This window comes from Dasypus novemcinctus, chromosome 31, assembly GCF_030445035.2.
Source record: "Dasypus novemcinctus isolate mDasNov1 chromosome 31, mDasNov1.1.hap2, whole genome shotgun sequence".
Classification (NCBI taxonomy): domain Eukaryota; kingdom Metazoa; phylum Chordata; class Mammalia; order Cingulata; family Dasypodidae; genus Dasypus; species Dasypus novemcinctus.
In genome coordinates this window covers 23,568,274-23,585,852 of record NC_080703.1, presented here as the reverse complement: position 1 = coordinate 23,585,852, position 17,579 = coordinate 23,568,274, and the positions used below count along the sequence as shown (strand labels likewise).

The following is a 17,579-nucleotide window of genomic DNA, read 5'->3' as shown; positions in this document are numbered from 1 at the left end:
AAGAGGGAAAGCGTTCCCTCTAAAATCTAGAATTAGGCAAGAATACCTACCGTCACCCCTGTTATTCAACATTATACTGGAAGTTCTTGCCTGACTGATGAGGTGAGGGAAAGAAATTGAAGGTATCCAAATTGGAAAGGAAGAAGTAAAACTTTCTCTATTTGCAGATACCATGAGCCAATATGCAGAAAATACTGAAAAAATTCACAAGAAATCTCTTATAGCTAATAAATAAGTTCACCAATGTGTTGGGGGTATGTAACACAAGGGTTACTAGTTAATTACCAGACCTCCAGATTATTAGTACAGGTGTTCCTTTGATGCTTACATCCAACCCTTAGTTTATGAGGATCAAGTGCTTGGCCAGACCACCCCAACCTCATTCCAGGGTCTCAGGTCCACAGAAAGGGCATTCCATCTTCATTTACCCTACACTCCATCCCGATGCTCTTTCCACCATACAATCTATTCATTAAATCTTCCTGAATATCTGAGCAGTTAGGGCATTAATACAGTGTACCCCATGTCCACAGTAAAAATATAAGACACCACCAAACATAGTCACATTTTACATAAGGTTTCACTAGTCCCATGTTACAATTTTGATTTTCCTTCCAGTAATCCATAGACTCTCCCTTTCAACCACTGTCATATCCATATAACAGCACAAACGCTGATGTGCTCTCACCATCTCCATTCATTTCCAAAGATTGATAAATGACCTTAATACAAAGCTTAGTCTATATTCCAATTCTTTATATGTCCAATAATGTCTTTTTAAAAATACATAACTTTTAAAGACTTTTTACAAAGATTTTATTTACTCCCCCCATACTGTTTTTGCACTTGTTGTGTCTGTCTGTCATGTGCTCTCTGTGTCTGCTTTTTTAGAAGGCACCAGGACCTGAACCTGGGACCTCCTATGCGGGAGCGTGGTATCCAATTACTTGAGTTACATCTACTCCTCACTTGTTGTATCTCTTGTTGTGTCTACTCATTCTGTCTCCTTGTTGTATCATCTGGTTGTGTCAGCTTGCCACACCAGCCCATTGCATCAGCTCACTGTCTTGCTTGTCTTCTATAAAAGGCACCAGGAACAGACCGAAACTGGGGCCTCCCATATGATAGGTGGGCAGCCAACTGCTTGAACCACATCCACTTCCTCAGTAATGTCCCTTCGGTCTTTGCTCTCTTGTTAGATCTCTTCCAGGGTCATGCACTGCCTTCGATGTCATTGCCTCTTTAATAGCGCTTTCTTTCTCTTTTTTATTGTGGGACAACAAAGTTTTCCATCTCAACTACTCACAAGCATACCATTCAGTGGGATTAATCACACCTATGAGGTTGCAGTACCGACACCACCTGCCATTAATACAACTTTCCCATACCATACTTTTTCCCCTTCTAATTTCTCTGAATTTCCTTAACATTAAATGGGCTTAAGATTTCCAACCAGCGAAGCTGCAGAGGTCAGTACCATGGTCAAATGACCCCAGTTTGTATAGCTTGAGGCACAGGCAACAATAGATTAGTATTGCTTCCCCTTCTGGGTCTGGCCTCCCAGGTCTGTGCACATGCCATTCCTTCTGCGTGGAAGGCTTCCAAACCCACCTGACTTTCTGGGAAACCTTCCTAGGTATCCTCCTACGGGCTCACCAACCCATCAGCTGGCTGGCCCTTTAACTTGTAATCTCAATGCCTGTACCAGTACGCTGTTAGCACTTCAACTGCAACAGGGGCCACAGCTGATGGTGATTCCTTATCACCTTTTACTTCTTCCTTCAGCCAAACAATATCCTCATCCAGAACCCGAGACTGCATGAAGTAATGCCCCATCTGGTGCTCAGTCATCAGAGTGAGCACGATGCCACTGGAACTGCTGGGCTAGGCACCACCAGGTCTGGTAACCACGATGTCCACTTTTCCTGTGGAGCCACTCTGCTGCTTCTTGGGTTTTACCCACTGGTGGCATCCCACAGATCTCCCCCCCCCCCCCCCCCCAGACAGTAGCCCACAGCAGGTCACTACTCTTCCAGCACCACACTCCACCCCCGGATGGGGCTGGCGTGACTGGACACTATTGGATTAAGCCCTTTACTTGCAACAGGGCATGGATATGTTGCACAGAGTTGCTTTTCTAAGATGCTGCACCTTACTTTGTTCCCTTTTCACAATTGCCACAAACCTCACCCAAAGCCAATATTGATGCTGGCCACGTCCAATACATAGGGTAGGTCAGGGTCCCTTCCTCCCCCCTTACTGCTCGAGCCCTTGCTATTGCCCTTTTTACTTCTTAAAAGCAGCTTGTTGCGGGGGAGTGCCTCCTATTCCCACATGCAGTTTTCCCTGTGTAGGGTGAATGAAGGTTGAATGTCTTTCCGAGAACCCGAGGTCCTGGTTGAGGGTGGATTGGTCTGGCAGCCACCTGACCCTCATAGATGGGGGTCTGGATGTAAGCATTGAAGGAACACCTGGGATAATAATCAGGAGATCTGGTAATTGCTAACTGGTAACCCTTGTGTCCTGCTGTTTGCATCCTTATAAAAGCTGACCGGGTCTCTTAGGTGGTGTGGAGCAGGGTACGGAGCTTTACCTGGCCTGCGGCCACTGGGTCTTATAAGTAGGCTGAGCAGCCCCTGGCCTGCCGCCACCAGGTTGTGTGTGTGATTAATAAAGCCTTGACCGTCACTGGGCTCCCATGTGGTTCCTCTGGAATATCACATTAGTTGGTTGGGCTTGACCATTTGTGTTACAATTGGTGTAGTTGAGACAGGCCAGGGTCTCTACCTGCGTTACAACCTGAATGACACATGAGCATGGGGTAGGACCCAACTTAGGGCTATATAAATAACCCTGTGACAATATTTGAAAGGGTCCATTGTATATCTGGCCATGTCCAGCCATTGCCAGCTGCTACAGTCGTCCAAAACTGCACCATATTCTCCATCTACTATCCAGCGATTGTCGGCTGCCGTAAGAGTCCGAAACTGCAACACGCTGGTTTATCTTAATTTTCTTACACTTCCTAAATACTTCCAATGCAACGTGTAACATATCAAATGAACTTACGTTGCTTCTTACTTCTATACCCCCACCAGGATGGTGTTAATGAACAGGTATTTTACTTTAGCAGCACAGAAAAAACTACTTTCTTAATTTTATTATCTTCCACTTCAATACGCAGATTGAGATGGTTTCCGCACCTTTACAAAACGCATTCCTTTTTTTTTTTAAAGATTTATTATTTCTCTCCCCCCACCCCATTGTCTGCTCTCTGCATCCATTCACTGTGTGTTCTTCTCTGTCTGCTTGTATTCTTTTTTTTTGCCAGATTTTTTTTGTCTTTATTCATTTTTTTAATATTACATTCAAAAAATATGAGGTCCCCATATACCCCCCACCTCCCTCACCCCACTACTCCCCCCATAGCAATACCGCTTGGATTCTTGTCAACGGCACCGGGAATCTGTGTTTCTTTTTGTTGCGTCATCTTGCTGCATCAGGTCTCCATGTGTGCAGCGTCACACCTGGGCAGGCTGAGCTTTCTTCACACAGGGTGGCTCTCCTTACAGGGTGCACTCCTTGCGTGAGGGGCTCCCCTACACAGGGGACACCTCTGCGTGGGAGGGCACTCCTTGTGTGCATCAGCACTGCACATGGACCAGCTCACCACATGGGTCAGGAGGCCCTGGGTTTGAACCCTGGACCTCCCATGTGGTAGGCAGACACTCTATCCATTGAGCCAAATCTGCTTCCCTTGATTGGTTTTTATAAAGGGTATTTATTTGGGGTAGGAGCTTACAAATACCAGACCATAAAGCGTAAGTTATTTCCCTTACCAAAGTCCTTTGCCACGTGTTGGAGCAAGATGGCTGCTGACATCTGTGAGGGTTCAGGCTTCCAGGGTTCCTATGGGCTCAGCTCCTCTGGTTCCTCCAAAAGGTCAAGTGTAGCTATGATGCTTTCTAGGGTTTACCTCTCTCCACAAGGTCAGCTGTAGACTATCAGGTGAATGGCTCTTCTCTCTCCCCGGGGCTCCAGCTTAAGACTTCAGCTTCAAATTCCAAAACCAAAACTCCAGCATTAAAAGCCCTCAACTCTATCCTATGCCATGCCTTTTATCTGTGAGTCCCCACCCACCAAGGGGCAGGAACTCAACGCCCTAATGACGTGGCCCAATCAAAGCCCTAATCATACCTCAATCACGCCCAGGTACAGGCCAGATTACAAACATCTAGTATCTACTTTTGGAATTCATAACCATATCAAGCTGCTGTACCTGCCAACTAGAATATCCTGCCTACTGGAATATCCTGCTGATCCTGGAATATCCTGCTGACTATGCCAATTGTAACGCAGGTAGAGACCCTGACCTGCCAGCAAAGCCAATTGTAACGCAGGTGGTCAAGCCCAACCGACTAATTTGACATTCCAGAGAAACCACACAGGAGCCCAGAGATGGTCAAGCCTTTGTTACTCACACACAGAACCTGGTGGCGGCAGGCTGGTGGGAGGTCTGCCCTTATCACTTACAGAACCTGGTGGCAACCAGCCTGGGGTGCTCTGCATTATTCTCTGTACCCTGCTCTGCGCCACCTGACAGACAACGGTCAGCTTTTATAAGGTTACAAGCAGTGGGACACAAGGGTTACTAGTTAACAATTACCAGACCTCCTGATGATTATCGCAGGTGTTCCTTTGATGCTTACATCCAACCCCTTATCTAGGCCCTCGGGTTTACGGAAAGGGCATTCCACCTTCATTTACCCTACAGGGTACAAGATCAACACGCAAAATCAGTAGCGTTTCTATACGCAATCAATGGACAGTATGAAGAAGAAATCCAGAAAAAAAATTCCATTCACAAAAGCAACAAAAAGAATCAAGTATCTAGGAATAAATCTAACCAAGGACGTAAAGGACTTGTACACAGAAATATATCAAATGCTGCTAAAAGAAATCAAAAGATTTAATAAATGGAAGGATATTCCATGTTCATGGATTAGAAGATCAAATATCATTAAGATGTCAGTCCTACCCAAAGCAATTTCTAGATTCAATGCAAGCCCAAACAAAATTCCAACAACTTCTTTGCAGAAATGGAAAAGAAAATCGTCAAACTTATATGGTAGGGTAAGGATCTGCCAATAGCTAAAGCCATCTTGAAAAAGAAGAATGAGTGCTCACTTCGGCAGCACATATACTAAAATTGGAACGATACAGAGAAGATTAGCATGGCCCTTGCGCAAGGATGACACGCAAATTCGTGAAGCGTTCCGTATTTTTTCAAAGAAAATGTGGCATTGGTGTGGAGAAAGTGGCCATGGTGGCTGCTGGGTGTGGGGAATGGGAGGAAGAGATGAGATATGGAGGTGTTTTTGGGACTTGGAGTTGTCCTGGATGGTCCTGCAGGGACAATTGCCGGACATTGTAGATCCTCCCATGGCCCACTGGATGGTACGTGGGAGAGTGTGGGCTACGATGTGGACCATTGACCATGAGGTGCTGCGATGCTCAGAGATGTATTCACCTAATGCAGTGAATGTCTCGTGATGATGGAGGAGATTGTTGCTATGGGGGGAGGAGTGGGGGGAGGGGGGTGGGGGTATATGCGGACCTCATATTTTTTTAATGTAATATTAAAAAATGAATAAAGACAAAAAATAAATTAAAAAAAGAAAAAAGAAAAAAGAAAAAAGAAAAAAGAAAAAAGAAAAAAGAAAGAAAAAGAAGAATGAATTTGGAGGTCTCACACTTCCCAACTGTGGCAGTTTGAGATTATTTTATTGATCCCCAAAAGTGAAAGATTACATTTAGAAACTAATTTATTCCTCTGGGTATGATAGCCTGTAATTGCATTATATTCCATCAGTAAGGCATGACACAGGTTGAGTTCCTGTCCCCTTGCTGGGTCTGATATAAATGACCTCACATGGAGAGAGAGCTTTGTCATTTTGGATCCTGCCATGTGACATAAAGGAGAGGCTCAAACAGCTGAGGCCCCAGGGAGAGATGAGCCATTTGTCTGATAGCTTACAGCTGAACTTGGGAAGAGAGTAGAGCAGCAGAGACTGATAAAGGAGGCTCATAAAGAGACAAGTCTTATCCAGCTTGCTTCTGAAATGGGAAGAAAGCCGAACAGCTGAGTCTGAGAGAGGAAGTCAGGAAGGGAAGGGGAAATCTGGGCAGGGATTGGTGGCCATCTTTCTTCAGTACGTGGCAGCACACCAAGATCAACAATAAATGACTTTGGTGAGAAGGTATCTCTGATGGTGCCTCAGTTTGAATTTTTCATGGCCCTGGAACTGTAAGCTTTTACCCCCAAATAATTCCCCCCCCCCCCTTTTTTGAAAACTATTGGAGATTTGTTTTTTTTTTTAATTTTTAAAAATTTATTTCTCTCCACTTCCTCCCCACCCCGGTTGTCTGTTCTCTGTGTCTATTTGCTGTGGCTTCTTCTTTGTCCGCTTCTGTTGTTGTCAGCAGCACGGGAATCTGTGTTTCTTTTTGTGGCGCCATCTTGTTGTGTCAGCTCTCCGTGTGTGCGGCACCATTCTTGGGCAGGCTGCACTTTCTTTCACGCTGAGTGGCTCTCCTTACGGGGCGCACTCCTTGCGTGTGGGGCTCCCCTACGCGGGGGCACCCCTTTGTGGCAAGGTATTCCTTGTGTGCATTAGCACCGCACGTGGGCCAGCTCCACACGGGTCAAGGAGGCCTGGGGTTTGAAACGCGGACCTCCAATGTGGTAGACAGATGCACTAACCACTGGGCCAAGTCCGCTTCCCCAAATAATCCCCTTTATAAAAGATCTCCGGTACTTTACAGTAGCAGCCCTTTCATTGCTGGAGTTTCTCTAGGTTCTTGACTATGCTACAAAAGAGAATTTAAGAGCATCCCAGTTCAGTTAGGCCAGTAGTTTATTAAGGAACTGAGAGAAGAGAAATGGGAGAAAATAAAAGAGTCTGGGTCCCCAGTACACTTATGGTTAGTCCAGGCAGAGAGAGGAAAAGCGCCAAAAAGGGCTAAAAGGTCTGATTTACAGACAAGTCCCCATTACAGATTACAAGTCCCCAGGTCTGCTTGCATACTGGTCCAGACAGGGAGAGAAAGGGCATAACAAGGTAAGAAAAAAGGGCCAATTTAACTTCTGCACTAGTCTTTTATTTTTTATTTTTTTTTAAGTTTCCAATATTAGGCCTTTTATTGATAACATTTCAGGTCATAACTTTTTCCCCTACCATCTGTTTATTTTTTTAAAAAATGTTACATTCAAAAAATATAAGAGGTTCCCATATACCCTCCACCCCCTCTCACCCCACTCCTCCCACATCAACAACCTCTTTCATCATTGTGGCACATTCATTGCATTTGGTGAATACATTTTGGAGCACTGCTGTACCACACGGATAATAGTTTACATTGTTTTTTTTGTTGTTGTTTGCTTTATTTATTTATTTATTTATATATTTTATTTTATTTTTTTTAAATATTACATTCAAAAAATATGAGGTCCCATTCAACCCCACCACCCCCACCCCCACTCCCCCCACAGCAACACTCTCTCCCATCATCATGACACATCCATTGCACCTGGTAAGTACATCTCTGAGCATCACTGCACCCCATAGTCAACGGTCCACATCATAGCCCACACTCTCCCACGTTCCATCCAGTGGGCCCTGTGGGGATCTACAATGTCCCGTAATTGACTGTGAAGCACCACCCAGGACAACTCCAAGTCCTGAAAACGCCCCCCCATCTCATCTCTTCCTCCCATTCCCCGCACCCAGCAGCCACCATGGCCACCCTTCCCACACCCATGCCACATTTTCTCTGTGGACATTGGATTGGTTGTGTCCATTGTACATCTATGTCAAGTGGGGGCTTAGATTCCACATGGATACTGGATGCACTCCTCCTGCTTTCAGTTGTAGACACTCTAGGCTCCATGGTGTGGTGGTTGACCTTCTTCAACTCCATGTTAGCTGAATGGGGTAAGTCCAATAAATCAGAGTGTAGCAGCTGAAGTCTGTTGAGGCTCTGGGCCTGGGTATCATATTGTCAGTCCAGAGATTCAAATCCCCTAAATATATCTTGAACCCCAGCACCAACTACAATTCCAGTAAAGTAGCATGCAAGTCTTGCGAAAAGAGATCCCCTCTGAGTCTAGTTCCATCACGCAGAAACACCAGCTCCAAAGAAGGGCCATCTGACATGGCAGTGAGCCCCATCTGCCATGACCATAGAACCCGTGGGTCTCTTTTTCCCTCAAAAGAACCAATACCTGGGGTTGTATCTACTTTATCTGTCTCTTAGACTCTGCTCAGTTGTGCATAAGGGCATTCCTTCTGACAACCTCCAGACTCTTTTTTAGAGACTCGTAGCCTTATAAACTCATTTCTCCTTTCCATTTCCCCCTTACATTAGGTCAAACAGCATTTTGAAGCCATGTTATTATATGTAGACAGGGATATTCTGCTGATCCGCATTTAACCTTTAATTCAAGGTCCTTTTCTAGTTGCATCTTCAGCTGGTATGTGGTAGTGATCCCTCAGTGCCAGGGAGGCTCATCCCCGGGTGTCATGTCCCATGCTGGGGGAAATGCACTGCATCTATATGCTGAGTTTGGCTTTGAGAGTGGCCACATTTGAGTAACATGAAGGCTGTCAGGAGGAAACTCCCAGGCACAATGCTACTCTAGGCCTTGTTCTTATTGCAGGTGTATAGGCTCACAAGCATAGCCATTAGTATCAGGAGCCCACTGTTGGGCCCTCATTCCTTCCTGGTTCTTACCGTTGCACCTGGGGGACTGCTGCTGCTCCCCCAGGGACCACGACAGAGACCCCCCGGCCATTAGTTTACACTCTCCCCCAGTCCATTCAGTGGGTTATGGCAGGATATATAATGTCCAGCATCTGTTGCACTAGCCTTTTAAATCATTAGTTATTCTGCCCCTTTGTTAATGGTAGGGGGTGGAGTCCCAGCTGTTTGCTGTTTTGATTGGTTGTCCCATCCATCAATTTCCCTGGGGGGTCCAATGGCAAAGCCTCTTGAAAATACCTGGAACCTTTCCTTGATCCCAGACAAAATCCCATTCCAAATGGGGAAATTCTTAGAAGGTTCTTCTAGCCACCATTGGAATCCTTCCCTCAGGGGAGTTTCCCATAGCCATGTGTTTCGCAGCTGTGGTTTTCTGCCAGATCCCTGATTCATCTTTTCATTCCCTAAACTAGCCTGTTTCACTTTGATGAACTAATACACCAATCTTAAAACTTACTACAAAGCCATAGTAATCAAAACAGCATGGTACTGGCACAAGGACAAACATATAGAACAATGCAATTGACTGAGAGCTCAGAAAACAAACTTCACACTTATGGCCAACTGATTTTTACAAGGGGAAAAAACCACTCAATTGGGGAAGAACAGTCTCTATAAAAAATGGTGCTGGGAAAAACTGGATCTTCATTTGGAAAATAAAGGAGGGCCCTTACCTCACATCTTATAAAAAAATTAACTCAAAACGGTCAAAGACAAATATAAGAGCCAGAACTATCAAACTTCTAGGAGAAAATGTAGGGAAGCATCTTCAGGACCTTGTGTTAGACAATGGTTTCTTAGACTTTACATCCAAAGCACAAAGAACAAAAGAAAAAAAAATAGATAAATATAAAAATTAAAAACTTATGTCCCTCAAAGGCCTTTATTGTGGAAGTAAAACAACAACCTACATAATGGGAGAAAATATTTAGAAACCAAATATCTGAGAAAGGTTTAATATCCAGAGTATAAAAAGAAATATTTCCTCTTAACAGCACAAAGACAAACAACCCAATTTTTAAAAATTGGCAAAAGACTTGAATAGACAACTCTCCAAAGAAGATATGCAAATGGCCAGAAAGCCCATGAAAAGATATTCAAGATATTAGCCATCAGAGAAATGCAACTCAAAATCATAATGAGATACAATTTCACACCCATTAGAATGGGTGCTATTAACAAAATGAATTATAACAAGTATTGGAGAAGATGTGGAGAAATAGGAACACTAATTCTTTGATGGTGCAATGTGAAATGGTGCAGCCACTGTAGAAGACAGGTAGGCAGTTACTCAGGAAACTATGTATAGAACTACTATATGCCCCAGCAATCCCACATGGTATTAGGTTGGTGCAAAAGGAATTGCAGTTGGTGCAAAAGGAATTGTTATAATTTTAAATAATTATAACAAGGCTCAAGTACATCTTTATTATCAAAATAAGAACCATTACAATCAACACATTTTTGGCAATGAGAAACAAGTTTGTTTATTCCTGTAGCATAAAAATCTGAGCTTCAAGATTGAACGAACTCTTGGAAAGCATTTTCTGCTTCCTGCTGGTTGTGAAGGCATTTTCCCTGCAAAAAGTTGTTGAGATGCTTGAAAAAGTGGTACTCAGTTGGCAAAAGGTCAGGTGAATATGGCAGATGAGGCGAAAGTTTGCAGCACAATTCGTTAAACTTTTGAAGCTTTGGTTGTGTGATGTGTGGTTGGGCATTGTCATGGAGAAGAATTGGGCCTTTCTGTTGACCAAACTCATTAAGTGCTTACCTCTCATCAGAAAGGTTGGAGGCAAGAAGAAAGAGGTGTGCTGCATTTAAGATAATGAAAGAGAAAAACTGCCAGCCAAGAAGTCTGTATCTGACAAAGCTGTCCTTCACAAGTGAAGGGGAGTTTCAAGTCATCATATACAAAAACTGATAGACTATTTACCAAAAGACCAGATTTGCAAGAGATATTAAAGGGGGTGCTGAAGCCTGAAAGGTAAAACAAGGGCTAGAGATTTGGAGAAGAGTTTAGAAATGAAGATTATTAGGAAGGGTAAAGAAAGGATAAGAAGACAGACAATACAATGGTATGACAATGGAGAATCAAAGGACAGAATGGATGAAGTAAGTAATGCCTTTACAGTAATAACACTGAATGTTAATGGATTGAACTCCCCAATCAAAAGACATAGACTGATAGAGTGGATAAAAAAATATGTGTTGTCTACAAGAGACCCTCCTCAGATGTAAGGATACAACCAGGCTGTAGCAGTTTGATATTGTTATGAATTCCAAAAATAGATATTGATTTATGTTTGAAATCTGGTCTGTACCTGGGCTTGATTAAGTTATGATTAGGGCTTTGTTGGACCACGTCATTAGGGTGTTGGCAAAGGACAGAGTTGAGGGTTTTTGATGCTGGAGTTTTGATGTTGGAGTTTGATGCTCAAGCCTTAAACTGGAGCCCCAGGAGGTAAGCTCACAGAGGAAAGAGAAGCAAACCCCAGGAGGAGAGGAACCCTGAGCCCAGGAAGAAGCAAGCCCTGGGAAGAGAGGAACCCTGAACCCAGAGAGAAGCAAGACCCTGGAAGAGAGGAACCCAGGAATCCTGAATCATCGCAGACATCGGCAGCCATCTTGGTCCAACACGTGAAATAGACTCTGGTGAGGGAAGTAACTTATGCTTCTGGCCTGGTATCTGTAAGCTCCTACCCCAAATAAATACCCTTTTAAAAAAACCAACCAATTTCTGGTATTTTGCATCAGCACCCCCTTGGCTGACTAATGCACAGGTTAAAAGTGAAAGGTTGGAAAAACATAATTCATTAAAACAGTAAACAAAAAAGAGCTCAAGACCAGATAAATGTAAAATAACAATATTATAGTATGTGAACAATAATTACTCAGTGCAACTAGCAACTTGTTACTGTGATCAGTATTCTGTAAGTTTCTTCATACAAAATAAACACTTGCTTTTAATTAAGGAGGACTGGAGAAGAGATATATTTTTGGATACTTCATTTTTCTTTAACCCTTATGCACACTTCTTAATTAAAATAATCCATCTGGATTGATAATGATTTAGCACGACTATTTTTGAAAAGATTTCTAGTTTTTCTGCTTCATGAAATTGTGAGTTGGCATATTGTTTTCTGTAATAATTCATTCCAATAAGATGTGAAGAATTCCCAAATAGGAATTTGATTATACAGAAAGAATTATGGCCTAAATGGAAATTAAATTACTAAATCAATAATTTATTTTCATTCTTAGAGATTACGATGTCCAATAGTTAGAGTTGTAATACAAAAATTAGAATTATATTATAATTGATTTCTATTATATTAGAATTATTATTTGTATTTATAAGTGTTTGTTACTAGACTATCTATTTCTTATAATTGATTATATTAAATCTAACCTGGCCTTACACTCTCTTTTAAAATTTGTAATTTCTTTCAATCTCTTTTTCTATTTTATTTTACAATTTTACAATAAAGGACTTTTTAACAGCTGAAAATATGCCATTATTACATACTTTGGATAGATCGTATAGTAAGTGAATATATCTCAATAAAACTGCTTAATAAACAAATAAATAATTGTGCAAGAATAGCCAGAAATAGCAGCTATGTATGGCAGGGGAATCAAATTGAGAGGGGAGGAATTTCCTTGTTTATTACTATTATTCTTGAAATAGTGAAAATGCTTTAATAATAATAGAAGTGGTAAACGCATAACTATGTGATTATACCAAATACCATTGATTGTACCCTTTGGATAATTTGTATGCTTTATTAATATGTATCAATAAAATTGATTTGTTTAAAAAATAGGGTAGGTTGGGATAAAAAGACACTGAATGTAAGATATGGACTATCTTTAGTAGCAATATTTTGATGATGCTCTTGCATAGTTCGTAACAAACGTATCGCAACAATGCAAGGTGTTGGCGGAGGGATGATGTATGTGACCCAGGTATGAAAGCCCTTACACTGAGGCAAAAAAAAAAAAGTTACTGAGATTGATCAGTCATCTAATCACAGGTCATTAAAGAAGAGTGTTTCCACCCAGGAGATTTAGGAAGTTGTTTTTGTCTTTCAGGCAGAAAAACTGAGCTCTAAATGAGCACATTCAGCTTTGGAAACTTGCATTATTTAACCTAGAGCATCTTGTTTTCACATTTCAGAAATTTTAAAATAAAATATTTTGCATTTTAAGGTGCTTACAAAAGAGACCTTCCAGTTATTTTATTTTTAAAAGATTTACTTATTTCTCTCCCCTTCACCCCCCCCCCCCACCCCAGTTGTCTGCTGTCTGTGTCCATTCGCTGTGTGTTCTTCTGTGTCCGCTTGTATTCTTGTTAGCGGCACCAGGAATCTGTGCCTCTTTTTGTTGCGTCATCTTGCTGTGTCAGCTCTCTGTGTGTGCGGCCCCACTCCTGGGCAGGCTGCACTTTTTTCATGCACTCCTTACCAAGTACACTCCTTGCACATGGGGCTCCCCTACACAGGGGGCACCCCTGCTTGGCACGGCACTCCTTGCGCGCATCAGCAATGCGCATGGACCAGCTCATCACACAGATCAGTATGCACTGGGTTTGAACCCTGGACCTCCTATATGGTAGGCAGACGCTCTATCCTTTGAGCCAAATCTGCTCCCCCCAGTAATTTTAATGCACTTTTTTTCCACAATAGGAACTTGCGATTGGAACATTAACTTAAAGGCATTCAGAGATACGCTGTCTTCCTGGAGGCTCACAGAAACGGCCAGCTTTTCAGAGAAGGGTTTCCCTTCAGCTACAGGAAGCTCCGTAGGAGAATCTTGAAGCTTATGTTGTCAAGCTTAACCCCCCAGAAAGCCATTTGCCTTAATAGTTGATGCAGAGCACGGTACCTGGGGGTGTGTAAATACAACTCTGACTCTGAGCTGCTGTTCCATGGTCCTGATTCCCAGTAGGACGGATACCAAGTCAGGGCTTCTGCAGTATTAGGAAGCTTGAGAAAACACCCAACTGCTGCCTTGGTTTGCAGGAAAACACCACAATGTATTGGAATCTTGAGTAACTTAGAATCTTTGGTCTATCTTCTACAAAGGCCAGAGAGAAAAAAAGGAATGGCATTTCTTATTTTGGATTTTCCCTGAGAACTCAAAGTAGCATCCAATTTAGCAAATGAACAAGCAATTGCATTACTTTCATTAGTGGTAGAAACTAAAACTCCAGCATTAAAATTCACTCCCTTCTGGCTTAAGGCTACAGATGACTCATGGTATCTGTTAAGCATGCAGCTCAAATGTTATTAAATATTAACAACCATCAAATTCCCCCCGCTCTTCAGTGCATGACGGTTGTGAAGAAAGTGTAGAGAGAAGGAGACATAACTCTTTAGAAATATTAATGCCAAGAATTAAACCTCTTCCAAATTCCACCTAGAATAAGTGGCTTGACGCTTCTAGCTACTTGCATGGGGTTTACCATTTGCTCTCTTCATGGAGTATCACAGAAGGATCACAGTTATGTCTGTTTGGACTGTTGACGTAGCAGGGCAGCATTTCCTGTGTGTGTAGATGTGTGTGGAATGCCAGCAATCTGGAGTGGGAGTGGCTTGCCGTCCTGGGAGGAAGCAGTCTTAACCGGTGGGTGCCCCTGGCCAGCTGGGGAGGGGTCTGCAGCCTCCCTGCCTCCCCGCCCTGTGCCTCTGTCCGCGTTGCTGGCTCTGAATATGTATATTTTTACCACATTATGTAAATTCCCAATCAGCCTTTGTTTAGACTGGATATGTTATTATATCTGACACTCTTGTAAAGTACCATGTGATCAATAAAATTCCTATAAGAAATGCTGCTTTTAAAAAAACAAAAATCAAATACCATGCTGAGAATGGTGACTTCTATCCCACATTATGGGTTGGCTATAGGATCTTTAAAACAAGAATGTTTTTAATGAACTCAGTGAATAAAGGCACAATGAAAAACTGTCCAAAAAAAAAAAGTTCCACAGGTCAGTAAATTTAGAGGAAAATGAGTATTTGGTTCAAAAAGGGAAAAATCATCAAGATTTTAGGGCTTTTTTTTTCTTTTGTAATTGTATAAAAAATGGGGGAAACCCATAAAAAGCAGAATTTTGCTGTGAAGACATTTTTTGCGGTAATCATTAGTTTCAGAGGCATTCTTGGTTTAGTTGTGCATAGAGTCAGCTTTCCTCAAGGATCTTCTATTTTTATCATGAATTCCCTTTCAATCAGATACAGGATATTTAAAATAAATTCCTATTTTTTGTGTGTGATCTATGTATCTTTTAAAAAAGACAATAAAAAATAAAAATTTTCAAAAAACTAAATAAATTCCTATAACTTTAAAAAAATGTGAATGAGCTACCATAGCCAACCTATTAAAATGGTTAAAATGATAAAGGCTGAGTATGCCAACTGCTGGCAGAGATGTGGAGGAACTGGGATTTTCCTACGCTGATGGTGAGAATGCAAAATAGAAGAACTACTATGGATATGAGCTTTGCAATTTCTTAAACTTAAGAATACATCTACCATCTTCATTTCCCAGCTGCTCAAACAAATACTATACGATGAGTTGGCCTAACCAGCAGGGATTTGTTGGCTTTTTAAAAAAAATTTCTGTCCATCAACCAAGTAACAGATAAACACATTGTATATCCTTACAATGAAGCACTACTAAGCAAAAAAAAAAAAGGAATGAATGATTGACACATGCTACAAAGTTCTGAATCTCAATTATGCTGAGTGAAAGAAGCCAGGCATAAAAGAGTACATACTGTATGATTTAATTTTTATAAAATTCTAGGAATTGCAAACTAATGTATGGTGATCAGAAAGCATATAACTGGTTGCCTGGGGAGATGAAGGGTGGGGAAGGGCTGGAAGTGGGCATTGAAAAGGGGCATAAGGAAACTGTTAAGGATTATGAATATGTTCATTTGTTCATTATCGTGATTGTGGTATACGTGTGTGTATGTATAAACATCTCAAATGGTACTATTTAAATATGTACCGTTTTTTGCATGTCAAGTGTGCTTCAATAAAGCTGTTAAAAGTTCATAGGTATTTTGGTGTGGTTTCAGTATAAGTGCAGAGAAATATATGTGACCAATCCGCCATGCTTAATGGGAAATCACTTAACTCTTTAAAGGACCAAGTTATTTTGAAAAGTGTTTGCTTATTCCCCCCCTTTTGGCTTGCTCTCTTCTTCTTTGTTACTTGATAATGCTCCCATTCATTGATGCCCTATCTTGTTCCCAACTCAGCAGGTTCTAGGTTGAGTACTAGGGATGGGCCCCTCTGCAAAGTGGCTGGAATGTTGTTGCCTGAGCATTGATGCCTTAGCTGAATCAGGTACAGATGTGTTCCTGAGGCAAGAGAATAGACTAAGCAATCTTTCAGGTTTTCAATAAGTCCATTAAAAAGTCACATTATAGGCGGCGGACTTGGCCAGTGGATAGGGCGTCCACCTACCACATGGGAGGTCCACGGTTCAAACCCCGGGCCTCCTTGACCCGTGTGGAGCTGGCCCATGTGCAGTGCTGATGCGCTCAAGGAGTGCCCTGCCACGCAGGGATGTCCCCCGTGTAGGGGAGCCCCATGTGCAAGGAGTGCGCCCCGTAAGGAGAGCCGCCCAGCGCGAAAGGAAGTGCAGCCTGCCCAGGAGTGGTGCCACACACACGGAGAGCTGACACAACAAGATGACGCAACAAATAGAAACACAGATTCCCGTGCTGCTGACAACAACAGAAGTGGCCAAGAAGACGCAGCAAATAGACACAGAGAACAGACAACCAGGGTGGGGGGTGAGAAATAAATAAATCTTAAAAAAAAAAGTCACATTATAAATGGCTAATAGTAGGCAAATTAGATCGTGGATCTTGGTCTGTGCAGTTTCACATTTCTCCCCTATCCTTTAGTCCAGGGGCCCATGAGCTTGAACCGAAATTTAAAAACATTATTCTTGTGGGGATGTGTTGGTGTGGGTGTGATATATTTATTGAATAATACATAGTATAGTGTGGACCTAGTAAAGGGTCCTTGGTTTCACCTGACTGGCAAAGGGGTCCATGGGAAAAAAAGGTTAAGAACTCCTGCCTTAGTCCGGCTCTCATCCAGGTCTTAGTAACACCTGAAAAAGTCCTTGATGCCCCAGGCCCCGGGGGAGGGTAGAGTGAGAATGAATAACGATGTGCACAGGAAAGGCATGCCCAAAACATGTGTGGGCAGGCAAGAGGCATACCTGTACCATGACCGGTGGATCTAGGCTGGAATTCTTTTCCTCAGAACTACTTGAATCATGCGTTATTTCTCTTTTAAAAAGGAGCCTCTGGTTTTACCAGTTATATTTTACTCACAACCCCAGTAGGCAAATGACGTTTTTAATTTAAGATGTTTTTGTTCTCACAGTGAATGGCAGAGTCCCAAAATGGTCAGGAACTGTCCTTGAGCATAATTCAGAAGCTCCCGCATCTCAAAGGTCTTTACGTAGAAATCAGAAAGTTCCAGTTTGGAATAGCAACTTAAAATGAAGTAAAATAATTTATTGAACTGTCAAAGGCATTGAGAAGGAGAAAGGAAGAACAGGAGAGAGACTAAGTCTCAAGCTTAGCCCTTCAAGCATAGAATTGCTCTGGAGTCACGTTTCAAAGCACGGTGCCTGCCACACATGGGTAGACATCTGCTGGGAATCTTGTTTTGGGTGGGATTTGCTTCCTTTGCTGCTTATTCCGGTACCAGAAATGTTCTTTCCTGTGT

General features: G+C 42.3%; 1 non-coding gene across 1 annotated transcript; it reads left to right on the top strand.

Annotated features, from left to right (window-relative positions):
- Positions 1-5,179: 5,179 nt before the first annotated feature.
- LOC111767259 (U6 spliceosomal RNA) lies at positions 5,180-5,286 on the top strand. Its single transcript, XR_002799126.1, has one exon. It is a non-coding gene; the product is annotated as a U6 spliceosomal RNA (small nuclear RNA).
- Positions 5,287-17,579: the final 12,293 nt, after the last annotated feature.